Source organism: Leuresthes tenuis, unplaced genomic scaffold (genome assembly GCF_036924035.1).
Source record: "Leuresthes tenuis unplaced genomic scaffold, fLeuTen1.0.hap1 SCAF_6, whole genome shotgun sequence".
Taxonomy (NCBI): domain Eukaryota; kingdom Metazoa; phylum Chordata; class Actinopteri; order Atheriniformes; family Atherinopsidae; genus Leuresthes; species Leuresthes tenuis.
The window spans coordinates 30,538,989-30,558,983 of record NW_027325360.1 but is presented as its reverse complement, the minus strand read 5'-3'; the positions used below and the strand labels follow the sequence as shown (position 1 = coordinate 30,558,983).

Here is a 19,995-nt window from a genome sequence, read left to right as displayed (position 1 = left end):
TGAAGGAATTCATTTTATAGATTAAAATCCCAAGAGTCTGCTGAGAAAAGAGAGTGAATGCGAAGTAGACTTTAACACGGCTCTGGGAGCGAGCCGAGTGCGGGCTAACCGGGAGAATTGCTTGAAAGAAACGCGACACTGAATGAGCGGTCAGAACAAAGCCTCAATACAGTTTTCCCGTGGTGTTTTTGTTGCTGCCTTGTCTTTTGCACAGAGTAAAAGACAAGGCAGCCATCGAATAGGGCCCGATTGTTCCTACTTGGTCAGCCGAGGAGCAAGGGGGGGGGGGAGCAAGCGTCTCAACCAAGCAAAGCTCACCATGGGGAAGGTGGCTATGCCAACTAGCCTGATGCCCTGCTCCCGCAGTGACGGATAATCGTACTCTGGTTTCTCTTCATAACGTACAAGTCTTTCGCCTTTTACTAAAGACTTCTGTGGAGAGCAGCACTAATGAGTTGTTTCTATTTTTGGCAGGCTTTACCTTTGCGGGTGAAGCCCTTTCTGTCTGTGCAAAAGAAATCTTCTTACTGTGCAGAGTGACTTCTCTGAGTAGAGTCGCCTTACTTGTTGCGACTGTGCCGATGTTCGAAGCTGGAGTGCAAAGTTGTTGCTTGAATGGTGCTTGCTGGAGCGTGCGGGGGTGCAAAGTTATACCATTTAAAAGGGCTGAAGAGTGCTCAGTGCAGCAGGTGGGCGGAGGTGCATAGTGACACTCTGGCCACCTATGGCCATAAAAAGAACACCGCTACAAGTGCGCATTGTGCCAGGAAGGGCCCTCGGACGTGAACCAGTGGACAGTTGTCGCTTCTCGGCCTTTTGGCTAAGATCAAGTGTAGTATCTGTTCTTATCAGTTTAATATCTGATATGTCCTCTATACGAGGACTACATATTAAATGGATTTTTAAGAATAGGAGTTGAAAAAGAAGCTTGCTCCGTTCACTCCAAGCCTCGACCCGGTACTGCAGTGCCGCTGGGAACGGTGCACTCTCCTCTGCTCTTGTGAAAAAGCAAACAGCGGTGCAGGATGGAAGTTTCAGGGAGCCCAAGATGAAACTTTCTTTTAATCTGCTGAGAAAAGAGAGTGAATGCGAAGTAGACTTTAACACGGCTCTGGGAGCGAGCCGAGTGCGGGCTAACCGGGAGAATTGCTTGAAAGAAACGCGACACCGAATGAGTGGTCAGAACAAAGCCTCAATACGGTGTTCCCGTGGTGTTTGTGGCTGCCTTGTCTTTTGCACAGAGTAAAAGACAAGGCAGCCATCAAATAGGGCCCGATTGTTCCTACTTGGTCAGCCGAGGAGCAGGGGGGGGGGCAAGCGTCTCAACCAAGCAAAGCTCACCAAGTAGGAACAATCAGGCCCTATTCGATGGCTGCAACACCTGAAAGAGATATTGATGCGAGACCCGATCAAATGCTTTTTCAAAGTCTAAATTTAAGATGACAAGCCGGGTGTTTCTGTCTCTAGCGTAATCAATGATGTCTCGAATCAGTACGAGGCTGTCGTTGAGTTGTCTCCCTGAGATGGCACAAGCTTGGTCTGGGTGAATTACCTCCTCTAAAACAGAGGACATCCGTGTCGCTAAAACCTTGCTAAAAAGTTTACAGTCAAAGTTTAAAAGTGTGATGTGCCTCCAATTCTTTAGGTCAGTCTTATCATTTTTTTTATAAAGTAGAGTCACTATTCCCACTCTAAAACTGTCAGGCAGTCGGTCGAGTTTTTCAAAATCTTTAAAAACATCTAAAACGTCTGATGATAAAAGGTCCCAATAGGTCAGATAGAATTCTGCAGGAAGCCCGTCTAAACCTGGAGCTCGACTTCTCTTAAAACCTGTTAGGCATTTTTTTAACTCTAAAGCAGTAAAATCCTGTGTCAAGTGTGCATTCTCTTTTACGGTTTTGTCAACGAATTTTAAAATTTCTGCCGATGTTTCCAAGTGCACTGGTTTCTCTTTGTACATGTTATTATAAAAGGTATGTACAGTTTCAATCATCTCTTGTGTGGATTTTGTTAAAAACCCATCTTCTCTTTTTAGATTTTGAATACACTCCTTTTTATTTATAACTTTCTTTTTTTTTCACCTTCCTCAATTTCCTGCTCCCTGCTTCTTACAAAAATTCCTTTACTCTTTATTTCTGCTAAAACTGACATTTCCTTTTTGACATCTTTGATTTCTTCTTTAAAGTCTATGCCACACTGATTTAGTTTAAAGTAGCGCTGTAAGCGTTTATGTAGTCCCATCATACATCGATTCTCTTTCCTTTTTTTACGTTTACCTTGCTGTTTAAAAAAAGTCTGGGTCGTTTCCTTCACCATTTCCCACCATTGTGCATGTGTTTCGTAGAGGTCTTGAAGTGTATGCCACTCTTTATAACATTCCCTGTACTGACTGACTATGATTTCATCCTCCAACAGGGAACAGTTGAGTTTCCACAGACCACTTCCTACCGTCACACCAGAAGGGGGTGAAAGGGTGCAGGAGAGCATAAGGTGGGCTGAAAAGAAAACAGGGGTTAATCTAACATCAGTGGGTGGGCAATCTCTAGTAAAGAAATAATCAATGCGAGAGGCTCTGGTGCCATCATGACTAAACCAGGTGAAGCCCTCCTCTCTGGGATGCATGGTTTTAAAACAGTCAGTAAGCTTAAAATCCCTGCATATGCCCTGAAGTAAAATCGAAGTCTTATCCACTTTAAAATCTACCCCTGCTCTTTTTCTATCTTTCCTGCTCAAGATACAGTTAAAATCCCCTCCTACAACTAAAGGTACTTGCCCTAGCATGTAAAGCTGTATATCTTCTAAAAGGTCATACCTTTAATTTTTTCCATTGAAACCATAAATATTGAAGAGGTTAAAGTCTTGCCCCATAAAATTCAAGTGTGCTAAAAGTGCCCATCCGTCTCTCACCACTGTGCTACCTTTCACCAGAACATGCGGATTTTTAATTAGAATGGCCACACCATCATTTTTATTTTGATTTGAGCCACTCCATATCGATAAATGGGGCCACATTTCCTCCCATTGTCTATGGTTTTTTAAAAAAGGTAGTCCACATTCTTGTATTAAAAACACATCTGATTTTATGGAGTCTAAGAAGAATAAAATACTCTGGGCTCTTGTCTTCGATTTCACACTTCTCACATTTAGTGTTGAGAAGGTGAGAACCATTAAAAGCATAAAGGAAAGTAGGTATGTCATTTTCGTTTTTCTAAGTTATCAAAACAAATTACACACTCAGGTTATTTCTTGGGAAACTAGCTCTTCCTTCATTTCTTTAGGTGAAAAGTGAGTAGGGTGATCTATATTTCCTTTTCGGACTCTCGGTGTTGGCCTCTGACGCAATGTTGCATTTAACTGAATTCTCACAGACTTCAACACTGAGTGGTGAGGCCTCTACAGGCCCCTCCCCTTTTTGCTCCTCACTTCCAATCCAAGCTTTTGGCGGGAAGTTTGAATTTATTGGGTCAACCTCTTCACTTTGTTCACCAACTGCCACCTTTGGTCCTTCTCTTTGTTGGCTTGACTGTGGCTTTACCGTCTTTAATTTGTTGGCAAAAGATTTAGGGCAATCTCTGAAGAGGTGATTTAATTCTCCACAGAGATTACATTTCCTGCCATTTGGACACTCTCCAAAAGTTTGCCCAATTTCTCTGCTCTTCCCACATAACACCTTGGTACAAGCCTCAACCAGGTGCCCATGCTCACCACACTTGCGGCAGAACTTGGGCTGCCCCTGGTAGTGGATGTAACCTCGGTTTTCAAGGTGGCCAGAGTGTCGCCCACCCGCTGCACTGAGCACTCTTCAGCCCTTTTAAATGGTATAACTTTGCACTCCCGCATGCTCCAGCAAGCACCATTCAAGCAACAACTTTGCACTCCAGCTTCGAACATCGGCACAGTCGCAACAAGTAAGGCGACTCTACGCAGAGAAGTCACTCTTCACAGTAACAAGATTTCTTTTGCACAGACAGAAAGGGCTTCACCCGCAAAGGTAAAGCCTGCCAAAAATAGAAACAACTCATTAGTGCTGCTCTCCACAGAAATCTTTAGTAAAAGGCGAAAGACTTGTACGTTATGAAGAGAAACCAGAGTACGATTATCCGTCACTGCGGGAGCAGGGCATCAGGCTAGTTGGCATAGCCACCTTCCCCATGGTGAGCTTTGCTTGGTTGAGACGCTTGCTCCCCCCCCCTTGCTCCTCGGCTGACCAAGTAGGAACAATCGGGCCCTATTCGATGGCTGCCTTGTCTTTTACTCTGTGCAAAAGACAAGGCAGCAACAAAAACACCACGAGAATCCCGTATTGAGGCTTTGTTCTGACCGCTCATTCGGGGTCGCGTTTCTTTCAAGCAATTCTCCTGGTTAGCCCACACTCGGCTCGCTCCCATAGCCGTGTTAAAGTCTACTTCGCATTCACTCTCTTTTCTCAGCAGACTCTTGGGATTTTATCTATAAAATGAATTCCTTCACTCAAACTATGTGAAAACTGCTTTGTCCTTAATATTTACCATGTCTAGAAAGATTTAAACAAAAGAAACAACGTTGTACTTTGCAGTAAAAGAAAGAGCAAATCTAAAGTTTCAGGAATCCGAGAATAAGCTTACTTTCATGAGTTCTTCACGATTTCGGATTTTGCTATAAAATGAATTCCATCACTCAAACTAAATTAAAACTGCTAAACCGCTAATCTGTTATATGTAAGGCAGATGTCAAATTCACCGAAATAGGATCAAAGGGTATTCGGCCAATCGAGCTGTAGCAGCTTCGGTAAAAGAGTATAAGTTGAAGAGTTTGTGAATAAAGGTGTGCGCACACATAGTGTGCTGTACGAAAATAGGCAGGGAGCAATGCCGGCTGGGGTATATGTTCTTGTATGTTGTCTGACTGTTTGATTTGAATGTGTTGTGTAAGTGTCCTGTTGAATGTTACATGTTTGGGCTTTGACACGCTTCACTGTGGTTGTTAACTGTGTGGTGTGTCCTGAAATGTTATATGTTTGGGCTGTGTGACATGCTTAATGCTTGTCAGTAGCTACCCACTTATTCATATATAGCAACTGACAACATAAGAAGTCCGGACATACTTTGATAGTAGTTGTAGAAGTATCCATATTGATAATAGATCACTAATTCATAGTGATAGAACAGTAGATGAACAGGTGCTTGCACATGTCTCACGAAAATAAAATGGGTGCATCATTGCTGATGGCAGAGCAATACTGCCAAACTTATGAGTTCTTGTGGCAAACTTGATTCAGTGTCTTGACGTGTATACGCTGTTTCGCTGACTTGATTGTCACAAGAAACAAAGTGTGTTTGATAAGATCCGACCATTTTATTACGGGAGGATCAGTATGTATGGATTCTGATGTGACTGATAAACCCATTCGTATCTTAAGCATAATCTAATACATGAGACAACGCCCTGGCACACGATGAAAAAAAAAAGAGAGGGAGCGGTTTTGTGTCCCCACAGTCCATAATGTAGAAAAGAGAGAAAAAAGCCTTTCTGATTTGGTGTGTGTGCTCATAGTGGAGAGTGTAGAGAAAAGAAAGCCGTTTTGGTGTCACGGGTGTTGTGACTTACACACACACATTTCTAAATTGAGAAAGGAAATTATTTTAGAGGAAGCACTAGAGTTTAGATCCCACATTTGTTGATAGGCATTCATTTATTTCTTCACTTCTGATGAAGTTTCAACAATAAACAACAAACTTTGTATTAAAAAAAAGGTGCGAATGCCTAACAATACATTATCAAAAGCAGGTTTGGATGTCAGATCATAATTTGTAAAAAGCTGATGAGAAAGGGTGAGAATGCCCGACTATACACCATCAAATGCGGGAGCGGAGGTGTTCTGCTCTGAGTAGGTGTGAATGTCCGACCATAATTGCTGAAGAATGTTTTAGAAAAGGTAAGAATGCCGGTCCATACATCATCAAAAGCGAGAGAGGTTGTGTTCGGCTGCAAGTAGGTGTGAATGTCCAGCCATAATTACTCACAAACGGGTAAGAAAAGGTAGTATTGCCAGACCATATATGATCAAAACAGGGAGCGGAGGTGGTTCAGCTGCAAGAAGGTTTGAATGTCCGACTAAAGTTCAAATATATTAACAAAAGCGGGAGGAGAGGTCTTCGGATGAGAGTGGTTGAAAATTTCCGACCATAATGTATAAAATGCGGTGAAAAAAAGGTGTGATAGAACACTAAAAGGTGGAGCGGAAGTGTTCGGCTGCAAGAAGGTGTGAATGTCCGACTATATTTGGTTAAAAGCAGGTGAAGCAAGGTCTGAATGCCCAACCTTACATCATCAAAAGCGAGATCAGAGGTGATTGGCTGCAAGAAGGCCATAGTTTGCCAAAAGCGGGTAAGGTGCGAATGTCCGACTAAATATCAACAAAATTTGGGGCGGAGGTCTTCGGATGCAAGTGGGTGTGAATATCCCACCATACAAGTATGGTGGAGAGGAAGCTGTGAATAGCCGACCATAGTTTGGAAAAAGCGGGTAAGAAAAGGTTTGAATGCCCGACTATACACCATCAAAAGCGGGAGCAGAGGTGTTCCGCTGTAAGACGGTGTGAATGTCCGACCATAGTTGGTAAAAAGCGGGTAAGAAAAGGTTAAAATACCCGACTGTACACAATCAATAGCGGGAGCGGAGTTGTTCGGCTACAAGAAGGTGTGAAAGTCCCACCATGGTTTGTAAAAACCGGGAAGAAAAGGCTCGAAAGCCCGACTATACACCATCAAAAAGAAGGTTTGAATGTCCATCAATAATTGCTTTAAAACAAGAAAGTAAATTTTCGAATATCAAACCGCACATGATCATAAGCGGGAGAGGAGGTGTTCGGCTGCAAGAAGGTTTGAATGTCCACCCATAATTCATGAAAAATGGGTAAAAAAAAAGGTGCGAATGCCTAACAATACATTATCAAAAGCAGGTGTGAATGTCAGATCATAATTTGTAAAAAGCTGATGAGAAAGGGTGAGAATGCCCGACTATACACCATCAAATGCGGGAGCGGAGGTGTTCGGCTCTGAGTAGGTGTGAATGTCCGACCATAATTGCTGAAGAATGTGTTAGAAAAGGTAAGAATGCTGGACCATACATCATCAAAAGCGGGAGAGGTGGTGTTCGGCTGCAAAAAGGTGTGACTGTTCGACTAAAGTTTGTAAAAAGTGGGTAAGACAAGGTGCGAATGCCTGACAATGTATGATCAAAAGCGGGAGCGGAGGTGTTCAGCTGCAAGAAGGTCTACATGTCCATCAATAATTGCTAGAAAACATGAAAGAAACTTTTCGAAAATCAAACCGCACATGATCATAAGTGGGATAGGAGGTTTTCAGCTGCAAGGTGTGAATGTCCACCCATAATTCCTGAAAAATGGGAAAAAAAAAGGTGTGAATGCCCAACCATACATCATCAAAAGCAGGAGTGGAAGTGTTCGGCTACAAGAAGGTGTGAACGTCCAACCAAAATATGTAAAAAGAAGTTAAGAAAAGGTTCGAATATCCAACCAAACATAATCAAAAGCGGGAGCAGAGCTGTTCGACTGCAAGTAGGTGTGAATGTCAGATCATAATTTGCAAAAAGCTGATGAGAAAGGGTGAGAATGGCCGACTATACACCATCAAATGCGGGAGCGGAGTTGTTCGGCTGTGAGTAGGTGTGAATCTCCGACCATAATTGCTGAAAAATGTGTTAGAAAAGGTAAGAATGCCGGTCCATACATCATCAAAAGCGAGAGAGGTTGTGTTCGGCTGCAAGTAGGTGTGAATGTCCAGCCATAATTACTCACAAACGGGTAAGAAAAGGTAGTATTGCCAGACCATATATGATCAAAACAGGGAGCGGAGGTGGTTCAGCTGCAAGAAGGTTTGAATGTCCGACTAAAGTTCAAATATATTAACAAAAGCGGGAGGAGAGGTCTTCGGATGAGAGTGGTTGAAAATTTCCGACCATAATGTATAAAATGCGGTGAAAAAAAGGTGTGATAGAACACTAAAAGGTGGAGCGGAAGTGTTCGGCTGCAAGAAGGTGTGAATGTCCGACTATATTTGGTTAAAAGCAGGTGAAGCAAGGTCTGAATGCCCAACCTTACATCATCAAAAGCGAGATCAGAGGTGATTGGCTGCAAGAAGGCCATAGTTTGCCAAAAGCGGGTAAGGTGCGAATGTCCGACTAAATATCAACAAAATTTGGGGCGGAGGTCTTCGGATGCAAGTGGGTGTGAATATCCCACCATACAAGTATGGTGGAGAGGAAGCTGTGAATAGCCGACCATAGTTTGGAAAAAGCGGGTAAGAAAAGGTTTGAATGCCCGACTATACACCATCAAAAGCGGGAGCAGAGGTGTTCCGCTGTAAGACGGTGTGAATGTCCGACCATAGTTGGTAAAAAGCGGGTAAGAAAAGGTTAAAATACCCGACTGTACACAATCAATAGCGGGAGCGGAGTTGTTCGGCTACAAGAAGGTGTGAAAGTCCGACCATGGTCTGTAAAAACCGGGAAGAAAAGGCTCGAAAGCCCGACTATACACCATCAAAAAGAAGGTTTGAATGTCCATAAATAATTGCTTTAAAACAAGAAAGTAAATTTTCGAATATCAAACCGCACATGATCATAAGCGGGAGAGGAGGTGTTCGGCTGCAAGAAGGTTTGAATGTCCACCCATAATTCATGAAAAATGGGTAAAAAAAAAGGTGCGAATGCCTAACAATACATTATCAAAAGCAGGTGTGAATGTCAGATCATAATTTGTAAAAAGCTGATGAGAAAGGGTGAGAATGCCCGACTATACACCATCAAATGCGGGAGCGGGGGTGTTCGGCTCTGAGTAGGTGTGAATGTCCGACCATAATTGCTGAAGAATGTGTTAGAAAAGGTAAGAATGCTGGACCATACATCATCAAAAGCGGGAGAGTTGGTGTTCGGCTGCAAAAAGGTGTGACTGTTCGACTAAAGTTTGTAAAAAGTGGGTAAGACAAGGTGCGAATGCCTGACAATGTATGATCAAAAGCGGGAGCGGAGGTGTTCAGCTGCAAGAAGGTCTACATGTCCATCAATAATTGCTAGAAAACATGAAAGAAACTTTTCGAAAATCAAACCGCACATGATCATAAGTGGGATAGGAGGTTTTCAGCTGCAAGGTGTGAATGTCCACCCATAATTCCTGAAAAATGGGAAAAAAAAAGGTGTGAATGCCCAACCATACATCATCAAAAGCAGGAGTGGAAGTGTTCGGCTACAAGAAGGTGTGAACGTCCAACCAAAATATGTAAAAAGAAGTTAAGAAAAGGTTCGAATATCCAACCAAACATAATCAAAAGCGGGAGCAGAGCTGTTCGACTGCAAGTAGGTGTGAATGTCAGATCATAATTTGCAAAAAGCTGATGAGAAAGGGTGAGAATGCCCGACTATACATCATCAAATGCGGGAGCGGAGTTGTTCGGCTGTGAGTAGGTGTGAATCTCCGACCATAATTGCTGAAAAATGTGTTAGAAAAGGTAAAAATGCCGGTCCATACATCATCAAAAGCGAGAGAGGTTGTGTTCGACTGCAAGTAGGTGTGAATGTCCAGCCATAATTACTCACAAACGGGTAAGAAAAGGTAGTATTGCCAGACCATATATGATCAAAACAGGGAGCGGAGGTGGTTCAGCTGCAAGAAGGTTTGAATGTCCGACTAAAGTTCAAATATATTAACAAAAGCGGGAGGAGAGGTCTTCGGATGAGAGTGGTTGAAAATTTCCAACCATAATGTATAAAATGCGGTGAAAAAAAGGTGTGATAGAACACTAAAAGGTGGAGCGGAAGTGTTCGGCTGCAAGAAGGTGTGAATGTCCGACTATATTTGGTGAAAAGCAGGTGAAGCAAGGTCTGAATGGCCAACCTTACATCATCAAAAGCGAGATCAGAGGTGTTTGGCTGCAAGAAGGCCATAGTTTGCCAAAAGCGGGTAAGGTGCGAATGTCCGACTAAATATCAACAAAATTTGGGGCGGAGGTCTTCGGATGCAAGTGGGTGTGAATGTCCGACTATATTTGGTGAAAAGCAGGTGAAGCAAGGTCTGAATGCCCAACCTTACATCATCAAAAGCGAGATCAGAGGTGTTTGGCTGCAAGAAGGCCATAGTTTGCCAAAAGCGGGTAAGGTGCGAATGACCGACTAAATATCAACAAAAGTGGAGGCGGAGGTCTTCGGAAGCAAGTGGGTGTGAATATCCCACCATACAAGTATGGTGGAGAGGAAGCTGTGAATGGCCGACCATAGTAAAAGGCGGGTGAGAGAAGGTGCGAATGTCAAACCATACATAATCAAAACAGGGAGCGGAGGTGTTCTGCTGTAAGAAGGTGTGAATGTCCAACCATAGTTGGTAAAAAGCGGGTAAGAAAAGGTTAAAATACCCGACTGTACACAATCAATAGCGGGAGCGGAGTTGTTCGGCTACTAAAAGGTGTGAAATCCGACCATGGTTTGTAAAAAGCGGGTAAGAAAAGGTGCGAATGCCCGACAATGTATGATCAAAAGAGGGAGTGGAGGTTTTCGGCTGCAAGAAGGTCTGAATGTCCAACCATAATTTGTAAAAACCGGGGTAGAAAAGGCTCGAAAGCCCGACTATACACCATCAAAAGTGGGAGCGGAGGTGTTCAGCTGCAAGACGGTCTGAATGTCCATCAATAATTGCTAGAAAACATGAAAGAAAATTTTCGAATATCAAACTGCACATGATCATAAGCGGGAGAGGAGGTGTTCAGCTGCAAGAAGGTGTGAATGTCTACCCATAATTACTGAAAAATGGGTAAGAAAAGGTGCGAATGCCTAACCATACATCATCAAAAGAGGGAGCGGAGGTGTTCCGCTGTAAGACGGTGTGAATGTCCGACCATAGATGGTAAAAAGCGGGTAAGAAAAGGTTAAATTACCCGACTGTACACAATCAAAAGAGGGAGCGGAGTTGTTCAGCTAAGAGAAGGTGTGAAAGTCCGACCTTGGTTTGTAAAAAGCGGGTAAGAAAAGGTTCGTATGCCCGAATATACACCATCAAAAGCGGAAGCGGAGGTGTTCGGCTACAAGATATTGTGAACGTCCGACCAAAGTTTGTAAAAAGCAGTTAAGAAAAGGTTCGAATATCTAACCAAACATAATCAAAAGCGGGAGCAGAGCTGTTCGACTGGAAGTAGGTGTGAATGTCAGATTATAATTTGCAAAAAGCTGATGAGAAAGGGTGAGAATGCCCGACTATACACCATCAAATGCGGTAGCGGAGTTGTTCGGCTGTGAGTAGGTGTGAATCTCCAACCATAATTGCTGAAAAATGTGTTAGAAAAGGTAAAAATGCCGGTCCATACATAATCAAAATCGGGAAAGGTGGTGTTCAGCTGCAAGAAGGTCTAAATGTCCATCAATAATTGCTAGAAAACATGAAAGAAAAATTTCGAAAATCAAACCACACATGATCATAAGTGGGAGAGGAGGTGTTCAGCTGCAAGAAGGTGTGAATGTCCACCCATAATACCTGAAAAATGGGTAAAAAAAAGGTGCCAATGCCCAACCATACATCATCAAAAGCAGGAGTGCATGTGTTCGGCTACAAGAAGGTGTGAACGTCCAACCAAAGTTTGTAAAAAGCAGTTAAGAAAAGGTTCGAATATCCAACCATACATAATCAAAAGCGGGAATAGAGCTGTTCGACTGCAAGTAGGTGTGAATGTCAGATCATAATTTGCAAAAAGCTGATGAGAAAGGGTGAGAATGCCCGACTATACACCATCAAATGCGGTAGCGGAGTTGTTCGGCTGTGAGTAGGTGTGAATCTCCAACCATAATTGCTGAAAAATGTGTTAGAAAAGGTAAGAATGCCGGTCCATACATCATCAAAAGCGAGAGAGGTTGTGTTCGGCTGCAAGTAGGTGTGACTGTTCGACTAAAGTTTGTAAAAAGTGGGTAAGACAAGGTGCGAATGCCTCACAATGTATGATCAAAAGCGGGAGCGGAGGTGTTCAGCTGCAAGAAGGTCTACATGTCCATCAATAATTGCTAGAAAACATGAAAGAAACTTTTCGAAAATCAAACCGCACATGATCATAAGTGGGATAGGAGGTGTTCAGCTGCAAGGTGTGAATGTCCACCCATAATTCCTGAAAAATGGTCAAAAAAAAGGTGTGAATGCCCAACCATACATCATCAAAAGCAGGAGTGGAAGTGTTCGGCTACAAGAAGGTGTGAACGTCCAACCAAAATATGTAAAAAGCAGTTAAGAAAAGGTTCGAATATCGAACCAAACATAATCAAAAGGGGGAGCAGAGCTTTTCGACTGCAAGTAGGTGTGAATGTCAGATCATAATTTGCAAATAGCTGATGAGAAAGGGTGAGAATGCCCGACTATACATCATCAAATGCGGGAGCGGAGTTGTTCGGCTGTGAGTAGGTGTGAATCTCCGACCATAATTGCTGAAAAATGTGTTAGAAAAGGTAAAAATGCCGGTCCATACATCATCAAAAGCGAGAGAGGTTGTGTTCGGCTGCAAGTAGGTGTGAATGTCCAGCCATAATTACTCACAAACGGGTAAGAAAAGGTAGTATTGCCAGACCATATATGATCAAAACAGGGAGCGGAGGTGGTTCAGCTGCAAGAAGGTTTGAATGTCCGACTAAAGTTCAAATATATTAATGAAAGCGGGAGGAGAGGTCTTCGGATGAGAGTGGTTGAAAATTTCTGACCATAATGTATAAAATGCGGTGAAAAAAAGGTGTGATAGAACACTAAAAGGTGGAGCGGAAGTGTTCGGCTGCAAGAAGGTGTGAATGTCCGACTATATTTGGTGAAAAGCAGGTGAAGCAAGGTCTGAATGCCCAACCTTACATCATCAAAAGCGAGATCAGAGGTGTTTGGCTGCAAGAAGGCCATAGTTTGCCAAAAGCGGGTAAGGTGCGAATGTCCGACTAAATATCAACAAAATTTGGGGCAGAGGTCTTCGGATGCAAGTAGGTCTGAATATCCCACCATACAAGTATGGTGGAGAGGAAGCTGTGAATAGCCGACCATAGTTTGGAAAAAGCGGGTAAGAAAAGGTTTGAATACCCGAACATACACCATCAAAAGAGGGAGCGGAGGTGTTCCGCTGTACGAAGGTGTGAATGTCCGACCATAGTTGGTAAAAAGCGGGTAAGAAAAGGTTAAAATACCCGACTGTACACAATCAATAGCGGGAGCGGATGTGTTCGGCTACAAGAAGGTGTGAAAGTCCGACCATGGTTTGTAAAAAGCGGGTAAGAAAAGGTGCGAATGTCCGACAATGTATGATCAAAAGAGAGAGCGGAGGTTTTCGGATACAAGAAGGTTTGAATGTCCCACCATAGTTTGTAAAAAGCGGGTAAGAAAAGGTTCGAATGCCCGACTATACACCATCAAAAGCGGGAGCAGAGGTGTTCCGCTGTAAGACGGTGTGAATGTCCGACCATAGTTGGTAAAAAGCGGGTAAGAAAAGTTAAAATACCCGATTGTACACAATCAATAGCGGGAGCGGAGTTGTTCGGCTACAAGAAGGTGTGAAAGTCCGACCATGGTTTGTAAAAACAGGGAAGAAAAGGCTCGAAAGCCCGACTATACACCATCAAAAAGAAGGTTTGAATGTCCATCAATAACTGCTTTAAAACAAAAAAGTAAATTTTCGAATATCAAACCGTACATGATCATAAGCGGGAGAGGAGGTGTTCCGCTGTAAGACGGTGTGAATGTCCGACCATAGTTGGTAAAAAGCGGGTAAGAAAAGGTTAAAATACCCGACTGTACACAATCAATAGCGGGAGCGGAGTTGTTCGGCTACTATAAGGTGTGAAAGTCCGACCCTGGTTTGTAAAAAGCGGGTAAGAAAAGGTTTGAATGCCCGAACATACACCATCAAAAGAGGGAGCGGAGGTGTTCCGCTGTAAGACGGTGTGAATGTCCGATCATAGTTGGTAAAAAGCAGGTAAGAAAAGGTTAAAATACCCGACTGTACACAATCAAAAGAGGGAGCGGAGTTGTTCAGCTAAGAGAAGGTGTGAAAGTCCGACCATGGTTTGTAAAAAGCGGGTAAGAAAAGGTTCGTATGCCCGAATATACACTATCAAAACCGGAAGCGTAGGTGTTCGGCTACAAGAAGGTGTGAACGTCCGACCAAAGTTTGTAAAAAAGCAGTTAAGAAAAGGTTCGAATATCTAACCAAACATAATCAAAAGCGGGAGCAGAGCTGTTCGACTGCAAGTAGGTGTGAATGTCAGAGAATAATTTGCAAAAAGCTGATGAGAAAGGGTGAGAAATCCCGACTATACATCATCAAATGCGGTAGCGGAGTTGTTCGGCTGTGAGTAGGTGTGATTCTCCAACCATAATTGCTGAAAAATGTGTTAGAAAAGGTAAGAATGCCGGTCCATACATCATCAAAAGCGGGAGAGGTGGTGTTCGGCTGCAAGTAGGTGTGAATGTCCATTAATAATTGCTTTAAAACATAAAAGAAAATTTTCGAATATCAAACCTTACATGATCATTAGCGGGAGAGGAGGTGTTCAGCTGCAAGAAGATGTGAATATCCACCCATAATTACTGAAAAATGGGTAGGAAAAGATGCGAATGTCCAACCATAAATCATCAAAAGCGGAAGCGGGGGTGTTCGGCTGCAAGAAGGTGTGAACGTCCGACCAAAGTTTGTAAAAAGCAGTTAAGAAAAGGTTTGAATATCCAACCGAACATAATCAAAAGCGGGAGCAGAGCTGTTCGACTGCAAGTAGGTGTGAATGTCCAGCCATAATTACTCTCAAACGGGGGAAGAAAAGGTAGTATTTCCAGACCACACATGATCAAAACAGGGAATGGAGGTGGTTCAGCTGCAAGGTGTGAATGTCTGACTAAAGTTTGTAAAAACCGTGTAAGACAAGGGGCGAATGCCCGACAATGTATGATCAAAAGAGGGAGCGGAGGTTTTCGGCTGCGAGGTCTGAATGTCCAACCACAATTTGTAAAAATCGGGGAAGAAAAGGCTCGAAAGCCTGACTATACACCATCAAAAGCGGGAGCAAAGGTGTTCAGGTGCAAGAAGGTCTGAATGTCCGACCAAAAATTACTGAAAAATGGGTAAGAAAAGGTGCGAATGCCAAATCATACATCATCAAAAGCAGGAGCGGATGTTTTCGGCTACAAGAAGGTTTGAATGTCCGACCATGGTTTGTAAAAAGCAGTTAAGAAAATGTTCGAATATCCAACCAAACATAATCAAAAGCGGGAGCAGAGCTGTTCGACTGCAAGTAGGTGTAAATATCAGATCATAATTTGCAAAAAGCTGTTGAGAAAGGGTGACAATGCCCGACTATACACTATCAAATGTGGGAGCGGAGGTGTTCGTCTGTGAGTAGGTGTGAATGTCCGACCATAATTGCAGAAAAATGTGTTAGAAAAGGTAAGAATGCCAGACCATATATGATCAAAACAGGGAGTGGAGGTGGTTCAGCTGCAAGAAGGTTTGAATGTCCGACTAAAGTTTGTAAAAAGCGGGTAAGACAAGGTGTGAATGCCCGACAATGTATGATCAAAAGAGGAGCGGAGGTTTTTGGCTGCAAGAAGGTCTGAATGTCCACCCATAATTACTGAAAAATGGGTAAGAAAAGGTGCGAAAGCCCAACCGCACATGATCATAAGTGGATGAGAAGGTGTTCGACTGCAAGTAGGTGTGAATGTAAGATCATAATTTGTAAAAAGCGGGTAAGAAAAGGTAAGAATGCCCAACCATAAATTATCAAAAGCGGCAGCAGAGTTTCGGCTGGTATTTATCAATGTCTAGATAGATTTCAACAAAAAACAACGTTGTACTTTGCAGTAAAAGAAAGTGCAAATCAAAAGTTTTAGGAATCCGAGAATAAGCTTATTTTCATGAGTTCTGCACGATTACGGATTTTATGTATAAAATGAATTCCTTCACGCAAACTAAGTTAACACTGCTTTGTCCTTCATATGTACCCATTTCTACATATATTTCAAGCATAAACTTCCTCATATTACCCTGAATGAGAAAGAGCCACACTTGTGATTAAGCCATACGCCCCTTTTGAGGAGTTCTGCATGGTTTGGGATTTTATCTATAAAATTAATTCCTTCACTCAAACTATGTTAAAACGGCTTTTACCTTCATATTTATCAATGTCTCGATAGATTTAAACAAAAAAACAACGTTGTACTTTGCAATAAAAGAAAGAGCAAATCAAAAGTTTTAGGATTCCGAGAATAAGCTTATTTTCATGAGTTCTGCACGATTTCGGATTTTATGTATAAAATGAATTCATTCACTCAAACCAAGTTAAAACTGCTTTTTCCTTCATATTTATCAATGTCTAGATCGACTTCAACAAAGAACAACATTGTATTTTGCAGTAGAAGAAAGAGCAAAACTGAAGGATCAGGAATCCGAGAATAAGCTTCTTTTCATACGTTCTGCATGATTTGGGATTTAATGTATAAAATGAATTCCTTCACTCAAACTAAGTTAACACTACTTTGTCCTTCATATGTACCCATTTATACATATATTTCAAGCATAAACTTCCTCATACTACCCTGAATGAGAAAGAGCCACACTTGTGATTAAGCCATACGCCCCTTTTGAGGAGTTCTGCATGATTTGGGATTTTATCTATAAAATCAATTCCTTCACTCAAACTATGTTAAAACGGCTTTTACCTTCATATTTATCAATGTCTCGATAGATTTAAACAAAAAAAACAACGTTGGACTTTGCAGTAAAAGAAAGAGCCAATCAAAAGTTTTAGGAATCTGAGAATAAGCTTATTTTCATGAGTTCTGCACGATTTCGGATTTTATGTATAAAATGAATTCATTCACTCAAACCAAGTTAAAACTGCTTTTTCATTCATATTTATCAATGTCTAGATCGACTTCAACAAAGAACAACATTGTATTTTGCAGTAGAAGAAAGAGCAAAACTGAAGGACCAGGAATCCGAGAATAAGCTTCTTTTCTTATGGGCAAGTGGGAACTGCTTTGTCCTTCATATTTATCAATGTGTAGATGGATTTCAACTTCTTCTACTGCAAAGTCCAATGTTTTTCTTTGTTGAAGTCGATCTAGACATTGATGAATATGGAAGGACAACGCAGTTTTAACTTGGTTTGAGCAAAGCAATTCATTTTATAGCAAAATCCGAAATCGTGCAGAACTCATGAAAGCAGGCTTATACTCGGATTCCTGAAACTTTAGATTTGCTCTTTCTTTTACTGCAAAGTACAACGTTGTTTTTTTGTTTAAATCTTTCTAGACATGGTAAATATGAAGGACAAATCAGTTTTAATATAGTTTGAGTGAAGTAATGCATTTTATAAGCAAAATCCCAAATCATGCAGAACTCACGAAAAGCATTTTCTCGCTTTTCACTGCTTTTTACAAACTTTGGTCGGACGTTCACACCTTCTTGCATCCGAACACCTCCGCTTCCGCTTTTGATGATGTATATTCGGGCATTCGAACCTTTTATTACCCGTTTTTTACAAACCATTGTCGGACTTTCACACCTTCTTGCAGCCGAACACCACCTCTCCCGCTTTTGATGATGTATGGTCCAGTATTCTTACCTTTTCTAACACATTTTTCAGCAATTATGGTCGGACATTCACACCTACTCACAGCTGGACACCTCCGCTCCCGCTTTTGATCATACAATGTCGGGACATCGCTCCTTGTCTTACCAGCTTTTTACAAACTTTAGTCGAACATTCACACCTTCTTGCAGCTGAACACCTCCGCTCCCGCTTTTGATGATGTATAGTCGGGCTTTCGAGCCTTTTCTTACCCGGTTTTTACAAATTATGGTTGGACATTCAGACCTTGCAGCCGAACACCTCCGCTCTCTCTTTTGATCATACATTGTCGGGCATTCGCACCTTGTCTTACCCGCTTTTTACAAACTATAGTCAGACATTAACACCTTGCAGCTGAACCTCCGCTCCCTGTTTTGATCATGTATGGTCTGGCAATACTACCTTTTCTTCCCCCGTTTGTGAGTAATTATGGCTGGACATTCACACATACTTGCAGTCGAACAGCTCTGCTCCCGCTTTTGATTATGTTTGGTTGGATATTCGAACCTTTTCTTAACTGCTTTTTACAAACCATGGTCGGACTTTCACACCTTTTTGTAGCCGAACAACTCCGCTCCCGCTATTGATTTTGTACAGTCGGGTATTTTAACCTTTTCTTACCCGCTTTTTACCAACTATGGTCGGACATTCACACCGTCTTACAGCGGAACACCTCCGCTCCCGCTTTTTATGGTGTATAATCGGGCATTCGAACCTTTTCTTACCTGCTATTTACAAACTATGGTCGGACATTCAAACTTTCGTGTATCCGAAAACCTCCGCTCTCTCTTTTGATCATACATTGTCGGACATTCGCACCTTTTCTTACCCGCTTTTTACAAACCATGGTCGGACTTTCACATCTTCTTGTAGCCGAACACATCCGCTCCCGCTATTGATTGTGTACAGTCGGGTATTTTAACCTTTTCTTACCCGCTTTTTACCAAGTATGGTCGGACATTCACACCTTCGTACAGCGGAACACCTCCGCTCCCTCTTTTGATGGTGTATGTTCGGGCATTCAAACCTTTTCTTACCCGCTTTTTCCAAACTATGGTCGGCTATTCACAGCTTCCTCTCCACCATACTTGTATGGTGGGATATTCACACCCAATTGCATCCGAAAACCTCCGCCCCAAATTTTGTTGATATTTAGTCGGACATTCGCACCTTACCCGCTTTTGGCAAACTATGGTCTTCTTCCACCTTTTAGTGTTCTATCACACCTTTTTTTTCACCGCATTTTATACATTATGGTTGGAAATTTTCAACCACTTTCATCCGAAGACCTCTCCTCCCGCTTTTGTTAATATATTTGAACTTTAGTTTGACATTCAAACCTTCTTGCAGCTGAACCACCTCCGCTCCCTGTTTTGATCATATATGGTCTGGCAATACTACCTTTTCTTACCCGTTTGTGAGTAATTATGGCTGGACATTCACACCTACTTGCAGCCGAACACAACCTCTCTCGCTTTTGATGATGTATGGACCGGCATTTTTACCTTTTCTAACAAATTTTTCAGCAATCATGGTCGGAGATTCACACCTACTCACAGCCGAACAACTCCGCTCCCGCATTTAATGATGTATAGTCGGGCATTCTCACCCTTTCTCATCAGCTTTTTGCAAATTATGATCTGACATTCACACCTACTTGCAGTCGAACAGCTCTGCTCCCGCTTTTGATTATGTTTGGTTGGATATTCGAACCTTTTCTTAACTTCTTTTTACATATTTTTGTTGGACGTTCACACCTTCTTGCATCCGAACACCTCCGCTTCCGCTTTTGATGATGTATATTCGGGCATTCGAACCTTTTATTACCCGCTTTTTACAAACCATTGTCGGACTTTCACACCTTCTTGCAGCTGAACACCACCTGTCCCGCTTTTGATGATGTATGGTCCAGTATTCTTACCTTTTCTAACACATTTTTCAGCAATTATGGTCGGACATTCACACCTACTCACAGCTGGACACCTCCGCTCCCGCTTTTGATCATACAATGTCGGGACATCGCTCCTTGTCTTAACAGCTTTTTACAAACTTTAGTCGAACATTCACACCTTCTTGCAGCTGAACACCTCCGCTCCCGCTTTTGATGATGTATAGTCGGGCTTTCGAGCCTTTTCTTACCCGGTTTTTACAAATTATGGTTGGACATTCAGACCTTGCAGCCGAACACCTCCGCTCTCTCTTTTGATCATACATTGTCGGGCATTCGCACCTTGTCTTACCCGCTTTTTACAAACTATAGTCAGACATTCACACCTTGCAGCTGAACCTCCGCTCCCTGTTTTGATCATGTATGGTCTGGCAATACTACCTTTTCTTCCCCCGTTTGGGAGTAATTATGGCTGGACATTC

The 19,995-nt window shown here is 42.4% G+C and overlaps 3 non-coding genes across 3 annotated transcripts; 2 read left to right on the top strand and 1 right to left on the bottom strand.

Moving 5' to 3' along the window:
• The first annotated feature begins 378 nt into the window (after positions 1-378).
• LOC140310504 (U5 spliceosomal RNA) lies at positions 379-492 on the top strand. Its single transcript, XR_011916566.1, has one exon. It is a non-coding gene; the product is annotated as a U5 spliceosomal RNA (small nuclear RNA).
• Positions 493-800: 308 nt separating this feature from the next.
• Positions 801-991, top strand: LOC140310468 (U2 spliceosomal RNA). Its single transcript, XR_011916536.1, has one exon. It is a non-coding gene; the product is annotated as a U2 spliceosomal RNA (small nuclear RNA).
• A 2,989-nt stretch (positions 992-3,980) lies between these two features.
• On the bottom strand, positions 3,981-4,094 carry LOC140310641 (U5 spliceosomal RNA). The gene has a single exon (XR_011916692.1). It is a non-coding gene; the product is annotated as a U5 spliceosomal RNA (small nuclear RNA).
• Between the last annotated feature and the right edge of the window lie 15,901 nt (positions 4,095-19,995).